The 16035-nt window shown below is 40.2% G+C and overlaps 1 long non-coding RNA gene across 1 annotated transcript; it reads left to right on the top strand.

Moving 5' to 3' along the window:
• Positions 1 to 7002: 7002 nt before the first annotated feature.
• LOC107837645 (uncharacterized) lies at positions 7003 to 15031 on the top strand. Its single transcript, XR_001663688.1, has 2 exons — positions 7003 to 7379; positions 13157 to 15031. It is a non-coding gene; the product is annotated as an uncharacterized LOC107837645 (long non-coding RNA).
• Positions 15032 to 16035: the final 1004 nt, after the last annotated feature.

The following is a 16035-nucleotide window of genomic DNA, read 5'->3' as shown; positions in this document are numbered from 1 at the left end:
CTGTTTCTGCTAAAGTCACAAATAAGCAAATAATGAGCAAGAGATGAGATGAAAATGAAAACATGCGACACGAAATTGTGTGTAAATGAAAAGAAGAGCAACTGTGCAAATGGAGGAGAAAAGGTTTGTGCACATAAAGCTGTTAGAGGAAACAAGCCTCCAAAAAAGGAAAATAAAACATCCATTAACGCAACTTTTTGAAAACGAACATTTTAATAATCACAGTTACCAAGGCGGCAGGGCTGCACTATCTGCTCATCTTGCTGCGTTTCTTTTAATAACCAGACACACTTAGAGCTGCTTTTTCGAGTTGGCAAACACACTCATTTCTTCCTCAGTGGCCATTAGAGATTAACCGTCTTTGTAACAGCATATGTGCTACATAAACAACAGTTTAGTTAATTAGCTAACAGTGACCTGTATTTCAACGCTAATTTCTTAAGTGCCTGTCAGGTGGACATGTGGCTTTACTTTAATTGATTCAATAATAGTCTACATTGCTGCTAGAAATAGGTGGCAGTGGGGTTTTACTGAATGAACTAACAAAGACTAGAAGAAGAAGAAGAAGAAGAAGAAAAAAATACAATACAGTTTGAGAATAACTTTTCATGATTGAATAACTGCAGAATCAACGAGAATTTGTACTGAGGTTGATAAATAATCGCTAGATTATTGACAAATGCACTGAACAACAAAAATATAGAAGGAGCTTTAAAATCTGTAATCCTCTCATCATTAGCTGTAATGGTTTGCACATCACTTGAGTCTTTCACTTTTAATACAATTTTAATTAGGGAGGGGAAATAAAAGTAGCGTTGTGTGGTCAATTTTCCAATATTTGCAAAGTTGTTACCTGCCAATACTCCCAATACAGATTTTAGCCAATTCCAGCTTTGCTTCCTTTTTAACCATTATTAAATGTGTCATGAAAATAGCACGAATATATATGCATATATTTTCCTGTTAATTATTAGTTATTTACATTTGGAGCAGAGGTGACATTACATCAAGTGTATGGAAACGCAGCTGCTGTGAAACAGGATTGCACTTTTTGGGAACAGAAGTAGTGATTACACAGTAGCTACAGATTTTGAACAGGATTTTTGACCCAGCTGCTCTTGATCATTCCCGGTTAAAAGCAGAAGCTATCGAGGCCTCTCAGTTACGGAAAGCCTTACCTTTGCAAATTCAACAGGCCTTAGTTTCACAAGAGCCAGTCAGTCACCCGGGCGGTGAAAATCATGCCGATTCCGGGCATCATGTGATTTCTCAATGCACATCCATTTAAAATAAGCATATTGTTATATATATTGATAGAGGCCTTGATGGAGGAGATGTGGAATACATTCTGTGGGAATATTATGTTTCACAAACATCGGCCCAGATTTTCCTACTGGTTAAATTCATTATACCTAACATTGCATTTTCTTGAAAAGCGCCATACACCACATATATGAGCAGTAACGCAGATGTACACACACATGCATGCTCAAACACAGGCCTCCAGTTTTGCCACAGGATGCTGTTTTCCAGCTGTTTAAACCACAGCTCAAATTAGCTGCTCAGCCATTGGAAGGAAAGGCAGGCAGGATACCAGTAATTACTGTCTGATTGGTAGAGTTGCTGCAATTAGCAAGTTTAAGGCCTGAAGATTTGCATACATATAAAAAGCCCTTGCAAAGTCACATTACAATAAAACAACCTTTTACGATACAATACATTTTCTAAACACTTATTAATATAAATCAATAAGAAACGTCTCTGCAGAGACAACGGAGCTCAAGAAGTTGTTTTTAAAAGTCTACTTTTAATCTGTTTGTCCTCCGATCATGTAAACGCAGCTGAAATAGAGCTAGACATGAGACAAAAAAAAAAGAAAAAAAACACTGTGGAGCAATTTCTTTGCTCCCTGTATGGCGTTGGTGATTCCTCCCCTGCAACACTACGGAGGCTCTCAGCAGTGGTCCGCCCTTATCATAGCACATTTAACAGGGGGCTAATCCAATCAGGTGGGATAACAGGGTTGCTCTCAGTGAGTGGAGGAGGATCAGGCGAGTGCTCCTCTGCTTCCCATTAGTGTGTGTCTCCCCAGCCGGGCCTGTCCTAATCCCATTTCCCCATCTAAAGCCTTAACCCAAACAAGCACGCAGGACAATAATCTCCGGTCACACTTCTGTCGGCCGCCGTGGGCCTTCTGATGCTGCTAATGGAGGGATACCGGCAGTAGTGCCAAGAGACTGCCAGGGGGGACTAGATGTGGTTTGTTGTTTGCCAAAGAACCATTACATCCACAGCTTTCTTTCTCTAAAGCTGCTCTGCTGTTTGTCTCTTTCTCTTTTTAGTAGTGCTGTTTATCTGTTGGTGGTTTGTGTTTCCTCCGTCCCACCAAACACATCCACAAGGGTTCTGGTCCTCGCAGGGATCACTTTTCCAGTTTGGCGTGTCAGCAACGCTGTTTCATAAACACATTTGATTGTAAGTAATCCTGTTGTCCACAACGCTCTCATTTCCATGAGAACTATTTAAACTCTGCATTGTGAGGGACAAGGGGAAGGATTGGAGCTGAGTGGATGCATCATGTGCAATGGAAAAGAAAGTCATTAGACTTCATTTTAGAGGCCTTACATTGAAGAAAAAAAAAAGGGGGAAAAAAAGGAGTTTGGTGAGAAAGATCTTTTGGCTCTCTGTCCTTGTCTTTCTGTCCCAGTCAAAAGCACATGTGCCCCAGATGCAAGGTTCTGATCCAAACCCAGGCTCATCGAGACGCCACCCTGTGTGTGTCCCAGATCGCTTACACACTCTCCAAAGACTCTTGGAAAAAAACAGTCATCCGCAAGTCTTATTTCTTTTGGTTTCAGTGAGAAGAATGCAACCCGGCTTTCTAATGAATTCCAACTGCAATGTGTTCAGGACAACAGCGGGTAGCTCAAATAATCCCTCTCAGCTAAGCAGCTACATATGGATCATACTAGAGATGTCAAAGATCTGATCGCGAATATCAGTTACTGGCGGAGGCGTTCCTTTGTGTGTGGACGACCCTGACTCAGCTCAGTTCCCGCTGTCTGGTCTTGCTGTTACTGTCAATAGTCATGTCTCCCCCACTCGCCACACAAACCGGCCGCAACTTCTGCAGTTGGTTTTTAAAAATCGACGCTTAACTTTTATGTTCATGAGTTGCAAAACTCTATTAGAGGTTGTGCTCTTTATTTTGTTGGTTTTATGAAGTGCAACTGTGAACAGTTTTGTACTCCTTACAAGGAGCTTCACAACGAAATAAAGACTATCCTGGTGTCAGTAGCCTCCTGTCTGTCCCTCGGCCTGCCGCGGCAGCTGTGGGTGAAAAAGTGAGCAGCTGAAACGTTAGTAGTTCAATTTTATGATGTTCAAAGCAAAAGGACAGAGTTTATGTAGCAGTTGTTTCCATAACTTTTGTCTGCAAGCCTCAAATTATTAACAAGTCAGCGAATGTGCTAAGTTAGACTTGCGCTTTAGTAAACAATGTTGCATTAAAACATCAGCAAGAGAGCTGTGTTTATTGAAGATTGTAGCTGAATGTGTTAAATCATTTAGTAACTTGTCTGGGGACAAATATCTGGTGATGTAAAAAAATTAATACCTAAATCGCCCATCGTTTGGCATTTTGTTGTTTCTTGATGAATTTGGTCGTTTTGTCCATTCTTAATTCTTCCGTGTACTGTGTAATGACGGAAAATGTAATTTTTTTTTTTTACCATTGCCATTTATGTTTTTTCCTTTTCATTTTCACTTTTGCTTCTTTTTGTTTTTGGAATGACATTAGTCTGAGTCTAAGTCTACTGAGTTTCCAAGCAGATATAAGCATTTTTATGAAATTGGAATAATATTGAAAAGTTGATTTATTCTTGTAATTTAATTCACTAGGTGAAAAACATTATATACATTGATTACACACAGATTTACTGTATTTTGCTCAGCCTTTGTTTCTATTAATTATGATGTTTCATTTCCAGCTACTGAAAACCAACATTTATGATTAGAAAGCTACAGACCAATCTTTTAATACAGGTATGTGGACTGAATAATTGTGCTTATTTCATGCTTTAAGGTTGTTTTCAAGAGATACCAAATGTCCCTCATTGCAATGCATATTTGAATTTATTAAATATTTCATTGGTTTTAGATTTCAGACTGGGAATGGCCATCGGTACCAACTTATTCTTCAAAAATCTTGGCCTGCACTTCTTGTGGTTGAACTAAAGTGACTTGTTGGCATAAATTTTCATTTGTCTTTGTAATGTGCCTAAATATGATGTTTTATTTTGTTTTTCACAGAATAGAAATAGCCTTATTTGGTAGTTTTATCAAAATCTGTCAAAGCACAGTCAACCATATGACCAAAAGGAAGCTCTTTTGTTAGATAACGAGAACATGGGTACACATTCATTGCACTTGTGACTTTGGTAATCAATATGAAACTTATACAACAAGCAAAAAAAAAAAAAGGATGTGCATGCACATCTCAAAATCATCCATCAAATCTGCTTGATAATTTTGTTCTCTGATGTTGGTAATTTACAATCACTTATGGCTGCATGATGATGAAGCGGTTGTTTTACTAGCAAACCCACTCCAAAAAGTTCCCTTGGGAGAAAGGAATCATCAATATTATCCTGGATTGTTTCAAAATTGTTGACAGCTGTGGTATGTGGTTGCTGGAGAAGAATGTCTGCTATCTAAATGATCACAAGTAATCAGGTCCCAAAGTCAGCCACCTGCAAAATGTGTGACCTGATTTTACCGCCAACCTTTTCCGTGAACATCAAGGCAGATTTTAATACTAGTTAGTCACCAGGTTATTCACCAAAAACATGTCTATTCGTTTTGTCTGAGATTTGAAGTAATAAAAACTAATTGCTAATTTTAAGCAACGGCACTCAAAGTTACGTTGATGGAGATTAATGGAAACAGATTCACAAATGAATCCCCTATATAGAGCTGGTTCGTTTTTCTTTTCTTTTTTTTTCTAACTCATTTTATCTAAATAAAAATGAAGTTGTTCGCTTCTCACCTCCCGAATGTGTGTTGTATTTTTAAGTGACAGCACAAATAATTTATTGATTTTGACTCGAATGAAATACTTTTCTGGCAAAGGTTACGCTACTCCTAACTGTTATTGTCATCAGAAAAGTGCTCCCACATGCTGTGGTGTCATTCTGAGAGTCCTGTCAGTCACTTTGAACGCCCCAGAAGTACGAGGACTCCTGCGAAAGTTGTGCAAGGACAATTCAGAATCAATATCTGCATTTCAAACAAGGCCAGCAAGTGCGATCTCCGTCTCTGTCGGTGCAATAACACAGATAGAAAAACCTGCAACTCGGTTCCCATCATTCATGTTAAGGAGCCTTTCAGTACATCATCAACATTGTTTATGAAGAACATACAACTGCAGGACATGGTGTCTTTGACGATGTTTATTCTAGTTTAGAGACCACTCCACTCAGATTTTTATTGACTTGTTTTAAATTGCAACAGATTTGCTTCTGACTGGAGGTTAGCCTTTCACTGATCCAGGGACTTCTTCAACTTCCAGCAAATTTACTGTGGTTTGACAGCTTTGAGCTCCAGGTACTAGTCCTGATAACCCCACAGAACCGCACTTCAAACTTCGGAGCGTCCCATTTACACACAGTAGATACTACTGGTGCTATAGTTCTTGTTCTGTACCACTGGCTTTTAAATGATGCCAGTAGTAATGCTGAATTGAACTTTTTTGAGCTCAGGCACATTGAAGCATCTGTTTTCAGACAGACAGTCGTGGCTTAATGCCAGACCAAAAGGATTCCCTGTGTTTGTTGTCAAATCTCACTTGCAGTTCAAATATTCAACAGCAGAATTGTCAGCAAAAAGGCATTATTCAATCCGCGTTGCAAGTGTCATATTCTTACTTAACTACCTCTAGAAATTTCTTCGCTCTGACTTTCCTATTATTTCTTTTCCAACCAAACTGATGTAACCTGATGAAATCTTAATCTATATTATAAATGCTCTGTTCCCGAAATTTCCCACCTTGCAACAACCCCCAACTCTTATGCTCATCAAGAGGATTCGCCTTTCCCATATGTCAAACCTCTATTTGAAATACTCGGTGCATGAAACAATGTTGGCATTGCATTCGCGAAGCTTCATCATCCCCAACTGTTAAGGAATTGCTTTTGCCCTCTGAACAGTGTGGTGCCTGTGGATCAATTTCCTGATGCTCCCCTTTCAAAATATACTCAGCGGTCCCGGCGGACGTGACACTGTGCGCGCGAGGGCAAAGAGAGGGAAAGGGATGGAGGAGGCGAGCCGGGCCCTGGAAGTCTCCACCTGGTGGGGCGGCTGAGGGCCAGCAAGAACTCCCCACAGAGCACAAAGCCCGCCTTGTGTAAGATAAGCGTTTGGCACCGGGAGGGCCTTACGGCACTATTTTCATAATCAGAGTCAGTTTGTTTTCTTTAGGCCTCAGAGTCTGAGGCTGTCAGGAGAGCAGCTTGCTGGCAGCGCTGGAGGTTGTGTTTGGTAGCACCGATTGAGGAGAAAAGGGTGTTTCTTAAAGGGCAGGTCAGGGGTTTTAGTGTTTACCTCCTGTTTGGCTTTATTTGCTTACCTCACTGATCCCTCCGCCCGTCAGACGGATTTTCAGCTTGGGGGTTAGCTTAGACGTACCTCCTCTTCAACCCTGACTCGAGAGCTAAATGCTCGTTATTTATGTTTGAAGGTCTTATTACAACTGCATAACTTACAGCAAAGTGTAAACAAAAATTAAAAAGCAACAAGTCGAATTTTAACAGATACGGTTGCTGACAATTGCAGTAAATATTTAATTCGTCATAAATATTTTGTCTTTGATGCTGAAATAGATCCTGCACATTTTCTTTAAGCCTTCACCATGCAAACAACACCCATGTTTTTGTTTATTTTCTATCCTTTGGCAGTGCAGTTGTGTAATATTTTGTGCATGTTTATAGTGAAAAAAAAAAAAAAAACCACTGCGCAAAACATTCCGAGTTACAAGAATATTTTTCTTGGTAAAGCCTGTTTGGAAAATAGTGCTGCACTTTAATTAGAAACAGAAGATGAGATTCCTTCAGCGTGTATTCAGAGTTAACAATACGGAAAGTAAGCAAAAGTACTGTTAATTTTTTCTTCTTCTTTTTTTTTTCCATGAAAACATGAAACTCAATTTATTCGTCATGCTTATCTAATTCCGAGTTGAAATTCCATCAGTTTTGTTACAAACAGGTTTCTTGATTTCTCTCCTCTTTCCACAGTGCGACTTGGCCCGTCAGAAGTGGCCGTCCGCCAGGACTCCTCTCAGCTCACCTCCCTGAAGATTCCTGGCTCTACAGAAACAGGAAAGGGTAATAGTGTTGCGCTGGTTTTCCTCTCTTCTATCTGGATCCCCATTACTTTCTCATTCACTGAATAAAATAAGGAGGAAAAGCAGATGTCAAATAACATACTTGTGGAAAAATGGACCCGAGCCATAAATTAAACCCAAAGTATACATTGTATTTTGTACATTCAAGTAATCCGAGGAGAGAGAGAGAAAAAAAAGAAAGAAAAATCAGTTGTATCATAAAATATTTTGGAATAATATTCACACTATTTATCCCCCCCTCTCCCCCTATTTTTAACATTACCACTACAAACTTAGTGGAAGGAAAATAATAAAAAAAAAATGTTAGGCTTTTGCAAATAAAATCCTAGAAAGTATGGTGTGCATTTGTATTTAGCTGTTTTTACTCATCCTAAATAAAATCCAGTGCAGCCAGTTTCTTTTAAAATTCACCAAGTTTTTAGACAAGGCTCGCCTGTGTTCTGCATTCATTCTGACTGAGCTTGAACTGTTGTGCGGAGGAGAACTGGCAAACATGTCAGCCTGTAGATGTGAAAAGCAGGTGGAAACATACCCCAAATACTTGCAGCTGTCACTGCGGTGAAAGGTGGCTCTACAAAGTGCTGACTCAAGTGGACTAAATACAAAATGCACAGCACACTTTTTAAAATTTTATCTGTGTTAAAAAACCTGTAAAGTTGTGTGTGTTTTTACCTTTTCTTCAGAAAAAGAAAAGGTAAAAAGTATGTCCAGAATATAAAATCCAAGGGCCTCCAGCTCTTTTTTAAGCCATTTTAAGGGATTTACAGTTATAAGAAAACACACTTTTAATTTTTTTCCCCCAAAATGTTTCCACGATAAATAAAATATTAAAATCAGATTTCATTCCCGCTAATTGTCACATGGAGCCGATTCCTCAACCCAAATATTTTGTTTTCTGAAGGGCAGCAGGGTCAAAGGACATTTTTTATGGAAGAGGGATGATGACTATCAAAAGGTGAAAAAAAAACAAAGTGGTCATTCGTCTGAAACTAAAATATTGCACTGAGAGGGTCATCAGTGTTGTCTGTCTCTGCTGAAGCTGCAACGTCTCTCCAAAAAGGTGGACAAACACGCAGCCAGACGCTCAAAAGTTTCCGAGTGTTTAGAAGTCACTTCACCCCTGGCCAAGCCTGTGGTGAAGCCACCCAAGTCTAGTCATATCAGTGGGATCTACTAACTAGCCCCCGAGGACACTGCCAGGTTTTTATAGTAAATTGTGGAGTGAACCACAACTAAATAAAAAGAAGATAGGCTTCCTCTGACTTCATAGCATTCTGTGGTCTACATTTTCCTGCGAGTTCTGTTTTGCTTTTGACTCTTTCCATCCTCGGCTTCTCCTTTCATCTTCACTCAAAAATGCATCTGGATGAACCATTCCTCTTCGTAGCGTTTTGCCAGTCTCTTCAGCTCTTTAAAACAGTGTTTCGACGTTACAGGATCGAAACCAAAGATTTAGTATGATGAAAGTCTTAATCTGTTCAAGAAGTCTGTAAGTTATCTGTAATCACAATAGAGCCACAAATATTTTTCGTAGATTGCAGGGTTTTTTTTTTTTCTTTTTCTTTTTCTCTCTCGCCCTTGTTCTGATCTGCGGCTCATCCAGGCAGTAAAATATGATCATCTTATCTCGTTTTGTATCTGAAGGGAGGCAGTGGCGAGGGCTCGAGAAAACTCCCGCTGAGCACAGATGTGGACAGCTGCAGCCAAAAGCACCAGCTCCGTTTGCCAAAACACAACTGTAAAACTCTGCCTGCAATAAGTAACCATGAAACCAAAACATCTCTTTTTTCTAACTGTGGGATCAGCCATGAACCTGAGTCACACAAGGGGACTTCAGGGGACCACTCAGGCCTGATTGAGTGGAAAACCTTCAAGTAAGCGAAGTTTATATTGGACTAAGGGACTTGTGTGCAGAATGAAGTCATTCAGCATACAGTGTAGTTTCATATATTTTCTCTTTAGTATCGTGAGGCACCCATCCCAAAGAGGCCCGGTCAATGAATACAGATGCGCAGCATCACATTACTGTAAACTTTCTTTGGCCCGCATCAAACCACGATGCATATTTTTTATTTTACCATTTTCAAAAACAAATATGTGAAGTGCTGAGTTTTGCTGTTGCTGCCAGTGATTTTCTCAGCCCGGTGCCCAACTGCTCGGCTCCGAGGCCGGGTGAAGGAGAATAAAGTACAGGCAGTACTTTCTCATTCCCAGGATTGACTTCATACTTTTGCTCCAACCCGCTGTGGTTTCACTTGATATGCAATGTGCAGCCATAAATTAGGTGAAATTCCTGAATGATCAGTTTTGTTTAAATAGTAAAATGGTAAATGGCAGATACTTTTACAGCGCTTTATCAAGTCTACAGCATCCCAAAACGCTTCACATACACACACACACTCACACGCTGACGGGGGTGTAAGCTACTACATTGTAGTAGCTACCACAGATCTCTGGTAGAGGTGTTGCACCGGCGTCACCAGGCCCGCTGATCACCCCCAGCCGGCAAGGGGAGTGAAGAGTCTTGCCCAAGGATCCAGCGATGGAGACGGGTTTGAATCTGCAACCCGCTAATTGCAGGTTGAACTCCTACCACCCCTGGAAATTACAGAATTTAAAATTACTTAAAAAAGATCATTTATGAATCACAAAGAACCTACGGTTTTTAAATTTAGTTTTCAAATAAGACAATCGTTATGTTTCTTTTTGCCATTTTGCCTAAAAGTGTTACTACATCAGATCGATTCTTTCCTCGCTCGTTTGGGCGAGCAGCCATGTTTCAGTATAGGCTCAGAGTCTTGTTATACCTTTTTTCCAAAATTATTTACTGGTTGGGTGACTGGAAGGCAATTGGTTGTACTGGATTTATTTAAGGGTATTAAATTGAAGGGGTTGGAATCACAGCATTTCACCATTTTTATCTGTAAATCACATCTAACAACCACATTTTCCTTTAACTTCATGAAAACAGACAACTTTGTTTGGTCTATCCACAGCAACATAGAGACTACCCTATCAAGTTTCTTTTCTCTCTGGCTATTTCTCTGTTGCACACCGACTCACAAAGAAACACACACACACAGCGTTTTTTTTTTTTTTTTTCATCCGGCCGTTTTCTCATGTAATGTGACCTGGAGAGGCGCCAGAGAGCCCGTGGAAGGTCTGTGGCCTGAGGCCTGCCGACACCTCTTTGCAGTCCTGTTGAAATGTTTATTTATAACTCTCTTCCAGCTCCACCTCCCTCTATCGTCTGCCAGCCACCATGCCAATCCAAACACACCAGGCCTCTCCAGACTGATCCAGAGCATGATTTCAGAAAGAAGAGAAGCCTTTCCCTTCTTCCCTCCCCCCCTCCCCTTCTCCAGCCCGAACTTGCCCACCCTTTCCTGCCTCCCACTTTTCTAAAGAGTGACACTTTGGGAGAGAGAACTGAGCGCACACTGAAAGCGAGAGGAAAAGAAGGAGGAGGGAGGGCTGGATGGATGGATAGAAGAAAAGAGGAGGGGGGGGGGTGTAGAGGTTTCCTCCATGCTGCAGAGGCTGCTAAATTGGTTTCAGAGCAGCAGTTGGACTCCGGGGATGTGTGGCACACACTGCCGACTAGCTGTGTTTGCTTTTGTGGGGTGTAGGAAATTTGATCACTATCCTTGTTGCCAACCCACATCCCACCCGTCACCACCACCGAGAATGAAGGGGGGGAAAAGAGGACAGTCATTCCTAAACAGGTATCAGTGATACATCTGTAATAGGAATAACAAACATTAAGTCAGGGTAAAGGAAAAAGTGCACATTTCACTCAAATGTTTAATGGTTACATCATACCACATGAAGAATCATCTTGTTAGACAGGAAGTAACTTGTCTGTGGAAGGTGGAATGATATATTGAATCCCTGGTGAGTCCAAGGTTGAAGGCTCACTAAATGTGTTCAACTGGGCCGGGCCTTCCAACGCCGTGCAGACTGGCAGGCAGAAACGGGGCCGTGGGGAAATGCAAGTCACCCAGGAGATCTCAGGTGCTTTGAGGCCGAATTTCTGCTGCCGCACAGCTCACTGGGAAAACTCAAGAGCAATCTGCTTAAGGAGAAAACTTTTGTCCAAAACAGCTGTTCCAAATTATTAACATAAGTTATTAATTTAAAAACAAAAAAGTGTCTTAGTTTGTTGCCTGAGGAAGAACTGCAGTTTTAAGAAAAAAATTTGAAATGTTTACCTCCTCGTAGCTACGTGATAGTATAGACATCTTCGCAACTCGGCCCTCTCTGACTCAGCCGCCGAGACCTTGGAGATTCATCTGCAGTAAATGTTGAAATATCTCCCAGCCATGCGAAAAGAGAAACATATACCATATTATTTCCAGTCAATCAAAGGAGCTACTGACTGCTGAATAATACATAATTGCATCAAATATTTAGTCCAACCTCAAAAAGTGGAATAGCAGTACATTTGAAAAAGGCCTATTTGTTCAGAAGACAAAGTCCATGCAATTAAATGACGTGGGCAGTTTTAAACGTCATATCATAAAAAATAAAATAAAAAGTTGGCAATAAGGCATATGCAGGTGGCTTGCAAAACACAGATTTTCAGCTGGAATTTTTGTTAAATATTTTCAGAAGAGTAAATTATTTTCCATCTCAGTTTGTGCAATACATGTGTGGACAAGAGACCTAGAATCGATGAGAAGTAATGGCATTGATGCTCTCTTTGCATGTCAGTACTATTATTTTCTGTGTTGGGGAGGATAAAACAAAGAGTGTTTTGTTTGTTGAAGACTATCTGGGCCCAAGTCACCGCTTCCATAAAGCACAAACCACTTCTGTTTAATTATCACTGCTTATTAATGTGTGTCTGTTTCAAACACGTCATGCAGACGCCTTATGAGCATGCATAAAAATCGAGCCGATTTTAGCGCCAGGTCTTCATTGCTCTCTCAAGACAGGTTGCTTGCGTTGCATCTGAACACACTTGCCTTAAATTGCATGTATATGATGACAAATCCTTTATCTAATTTAGCGTGTGTTTTTGCAGCCCACGACATATTCTCCTAGTGAATAAATGATCCACCGAGTGTTATGAGGACTTCGTATGTGTGTAACTGTCCAAGTACGGGCGCATTGAGACTGCAGAGAAGTTGATTGCGGTTTTCTGTTTGTGTGTTTGTATTCCTGTTTATCATGAACGAATCCTCTGGGGCTGCCGTCTCCACAGTAACCATCTCTCTTGGTGGTCTGGCATTAATAGTCTGTCTGGTGTTGATGATTTAGATATGGTGAAGGACAAAATAGAAATACTTCAAAAAAAAAAAAAAGAAAGAAAGAAAAGTTGGCCCGTAAAATCATTTAACAACCTGGAATAATAAACACCTCAACAAGTAAATGAATAATCAGTAAATCAAGGGGTCAGTTTAAGCAACCTTTCTCCCCCCCCCAGCTTCCTTGTGTGTTGGTAAGTGTGTGTGTGTGTGTGTGTGCGTGTGCGTGTGTGTGTGTGTGTGCGTGCGTGCGTGCGTGTATGCCTGTGTGTGCATTTGAGCATTTGGTGTTTGTTTTTCCTCTTTGTCTCATTTCTCCCCCCACCTCTCTGGAGTGAAGAGAAATTGAGAAACCAATCTAAAATCCATCAGGACTTCCCTGCCCACAAGCCCCTCTCCCTCTAACCCCGCTCCTCCCCACCTTCTCTTCTCGCCCAACCACCCAGCACCCAACACACACGCACACACACACACACAAACAAACCACTCTTGTTTTTTTGTGTTGCAGGCGTCTGGAAATTGGATGAGATGTTCGTTTAGCGGGCAGCTGGTCTGGGGCCGATATGAATTGCGTTTCCCCACGCCAGGAAAGGTCAAGCCCCCTCGCCTTGACGGAGTGCATCAGCCTATTGAGTGGCGCTTTAGTCCATTTACCAGCAACCAATGGCACGACGGCGCATGGGAGAGAGCGAGGCACAAAAACTCTGTGTAGTAAAGAGAAAAGAATGACAACACGTCAGATATAAATTCATTGTTTCTCATCACCCAGCTGGGGCAGGAATGGCTGGGAGTGATTGCTGGGGTGGGGGGAAGTGGGAGAGGAATACTGCCATCTGAGTGGGCTTTGCATGTGTGAGAAAAGAGATGAGCACCCCTCCTTTACCAGCAGTGACACAACATTTGCCTTTGGTGCAAATGTTTAAAACTAAAACACACAAAAAAATAGTGTAATTGTGGGAATTGGGTTAAAAGAATTATTGAGCTTTTTTTTTTTACTATCATTTACCAAGTAACAGAGTGGTTCTCAAACCATAAGGTTTTTAAAACCCCCCCCTTTATTGACACCTATAACCTACATAAATGTACTAAAAAAAAACCTGAGATGGTAAACCCTTGCTTTTATGTCATGTACTAGCTGTATAATCATAGAAAAAACATGAAAAAAATAAAAGAGGTGTATGTGAAGAAGTGTAGTCAATGTCAAGAAAGTTGATAAGAAATCCATTAGCAGACAGTTCAGTTTTCTTCCTGGTGGATTTTATTCTTTGACATTTTGTTTTTATGACATCATCAATCTCCCAGCAGCCAAAATCTTACTGGTTTTACACAGAATTGGAAACACCCTGGCATTTCATCAGTGTGTACCATTAGAAAATAAGTCAAACCACATAACAAAATCTTAACAAAGAAACAGCAATAAGGTCATTAATTCACAAACTCATTTACCTAAATGGCATGGTGCAAGTTAAAACATTTAATGCAAGGCAGCTGAACAGATTACTTAAAAAAAAACAATGCAATACAAAAAGAAAACCCTTCACTTTGTTCTACCCAGTGATGCAATCAGTGACATCATGCACCAATTTAAGCAGAAAATGCTGGCCCGTCCCACACACCTGTTCTGGCTTTGTAATCTAAAGGGACAAACAATGGTGAGTATAAAAGAAACAAACAAAAAGAATTTGCCAAAAATGTGCGTTGTAACAGAATAAACATGCAAATGGACCAACGGTTCAGTAGTGTTACCTTTAAAAAGAAACATGCATTGATGCAAAGTGCAACGTAATATAGGTAATTGAAGTGAAGTTAAAACAGCAATGTTTAAACTAAAGTAACATGATCAACTAGAGAAAGAGGAGGGAAAAAATAAAACATGTTTAAGGGACAAGTGGTGAATAAATACTAACTTAACCACTTTGTGACTGCAAAAGCCTGCTTTGCTGCTTAAATATGCACCCTTAAGACTACTATTAATAATCTGCTTTCTACTTTTGATTTAACTTCAACACCTTGTCTTTATTACACACATCTAACATTGATTATAGTGCATCTGATTAACCTAATTCAGCTGTCTTAGGGGAAATGAAATCAGCTCATTTGCAGTAGGTCTTTTTGCTAACGCCATGCATCGAGGAGAAGCTTTAAAGCGTCTAATCGTGCAGGTTTATGAGCCAGGAGGAGAGTGTCACTGTGTACCCCATACACAAACAATGGGACAGGCTGCACAATATCAGAAAATCATGTAATGGCAGCATCATGAGAAAATAAAGTGATGATGATCTCAGTTGCAATTGATGTAAGTTTTTCTTACTCCCGCCTTGTTCATGTATATTTCCAACTCTGTTAGTGTTCGAATCTGGGACTCTGTAATCTGTGTCAGGCATGAAAATGATCTTAATCAAACAGGCTGAATGTCTTATTGAAATGTTAAATGTATAATCATCATACTGTAGATATTAGTCAACAATTATTGCATTCTAAACAATCTTCTACAATATTAATGATATTTTGATGACTATATACTTGCAATATATTGTACGACAAAGTTGCTAATTTGGAAAGAGCTGAATCCGCTGTTCTCATCCCAAACTTTGTCATGTCCCTCAGTGTCTCTCGGCTTGTCTGGGGGCAGAAGGTTTAGTTTCAATTTAAATGTGGATCCAAAATAATACATTTATTTCTACAACAAAAGAGCAGATCATGAAAACTAACACTGAAATAAACCAGAGACGAACACTTAGTTCACACTACGCAACCCTGCATGATGTATTTAGTGACAAATGATAAGGTCTTTTGATTGTTCTGGCACCTAGAGACCACAAAATCCAAATAAAAGCTGTCTCATCTGGAGTAAGTAGGCGTTTCTTGATACCTGGGCTTCTAGAAAACATTCATCCATCCTGCAACCGTTCATCTGGTTAAAGCTGTTCTTGAACCTTCTGTAGAGAAACAACCTCAGATGATAAACAAGAAGAATGTTATTTAGCCAAACTGTAACAGAGAAAATGCTGAAAAGGTTATCTGGTGCCGTCAGACTCTTTGTACCTCATAAACAAAGAAACCCGATGATTTATTCATTTAAACATGCATTTATCTAATTACCTTGGATGTCCTTATTGTGATGCTTCAGAGGGGAGTTTCACTTTTGGCTCATTCTATTAAAAACAGATTTGGTACAGTCCATCTCAGGAGGTGCCTGCATATTTAACACATTAGAGGTAAAATGGAGGATAGAGATATTTTATACCAACCAATCTGTTAATTTTATCTCTTTTAAAGCGACGTAATCCTTGATTACGTTGGCCAATCCCCTCTCCCCTCATAAGACACAGTTTGTCTTTGAAAATAAACTTTCCAAATGCCTGCTTTGTTGAAGGAAATGACACA

This window comes from Poecilia formosa, unplaced genomic scaffold (genome assembly GCF_000485575.1).
Source record: "Poecilia formosa unplaced genomic scaffold, Poecilia_formosa-5.1.2 Scaffold5, whole genome shotgun sequence".
Taxonomy (NCBI): Eukaryota; Metazoa; Chordata; class Actinopteri; order Cyprinodontiformes; family Poeciliidae; genus Poecilia; species Poecilia formosa.
Note: the sequence above shows the minus strand (reverse complement) of the source record. Positions and strands in the feature narration are given on the sequence as shown.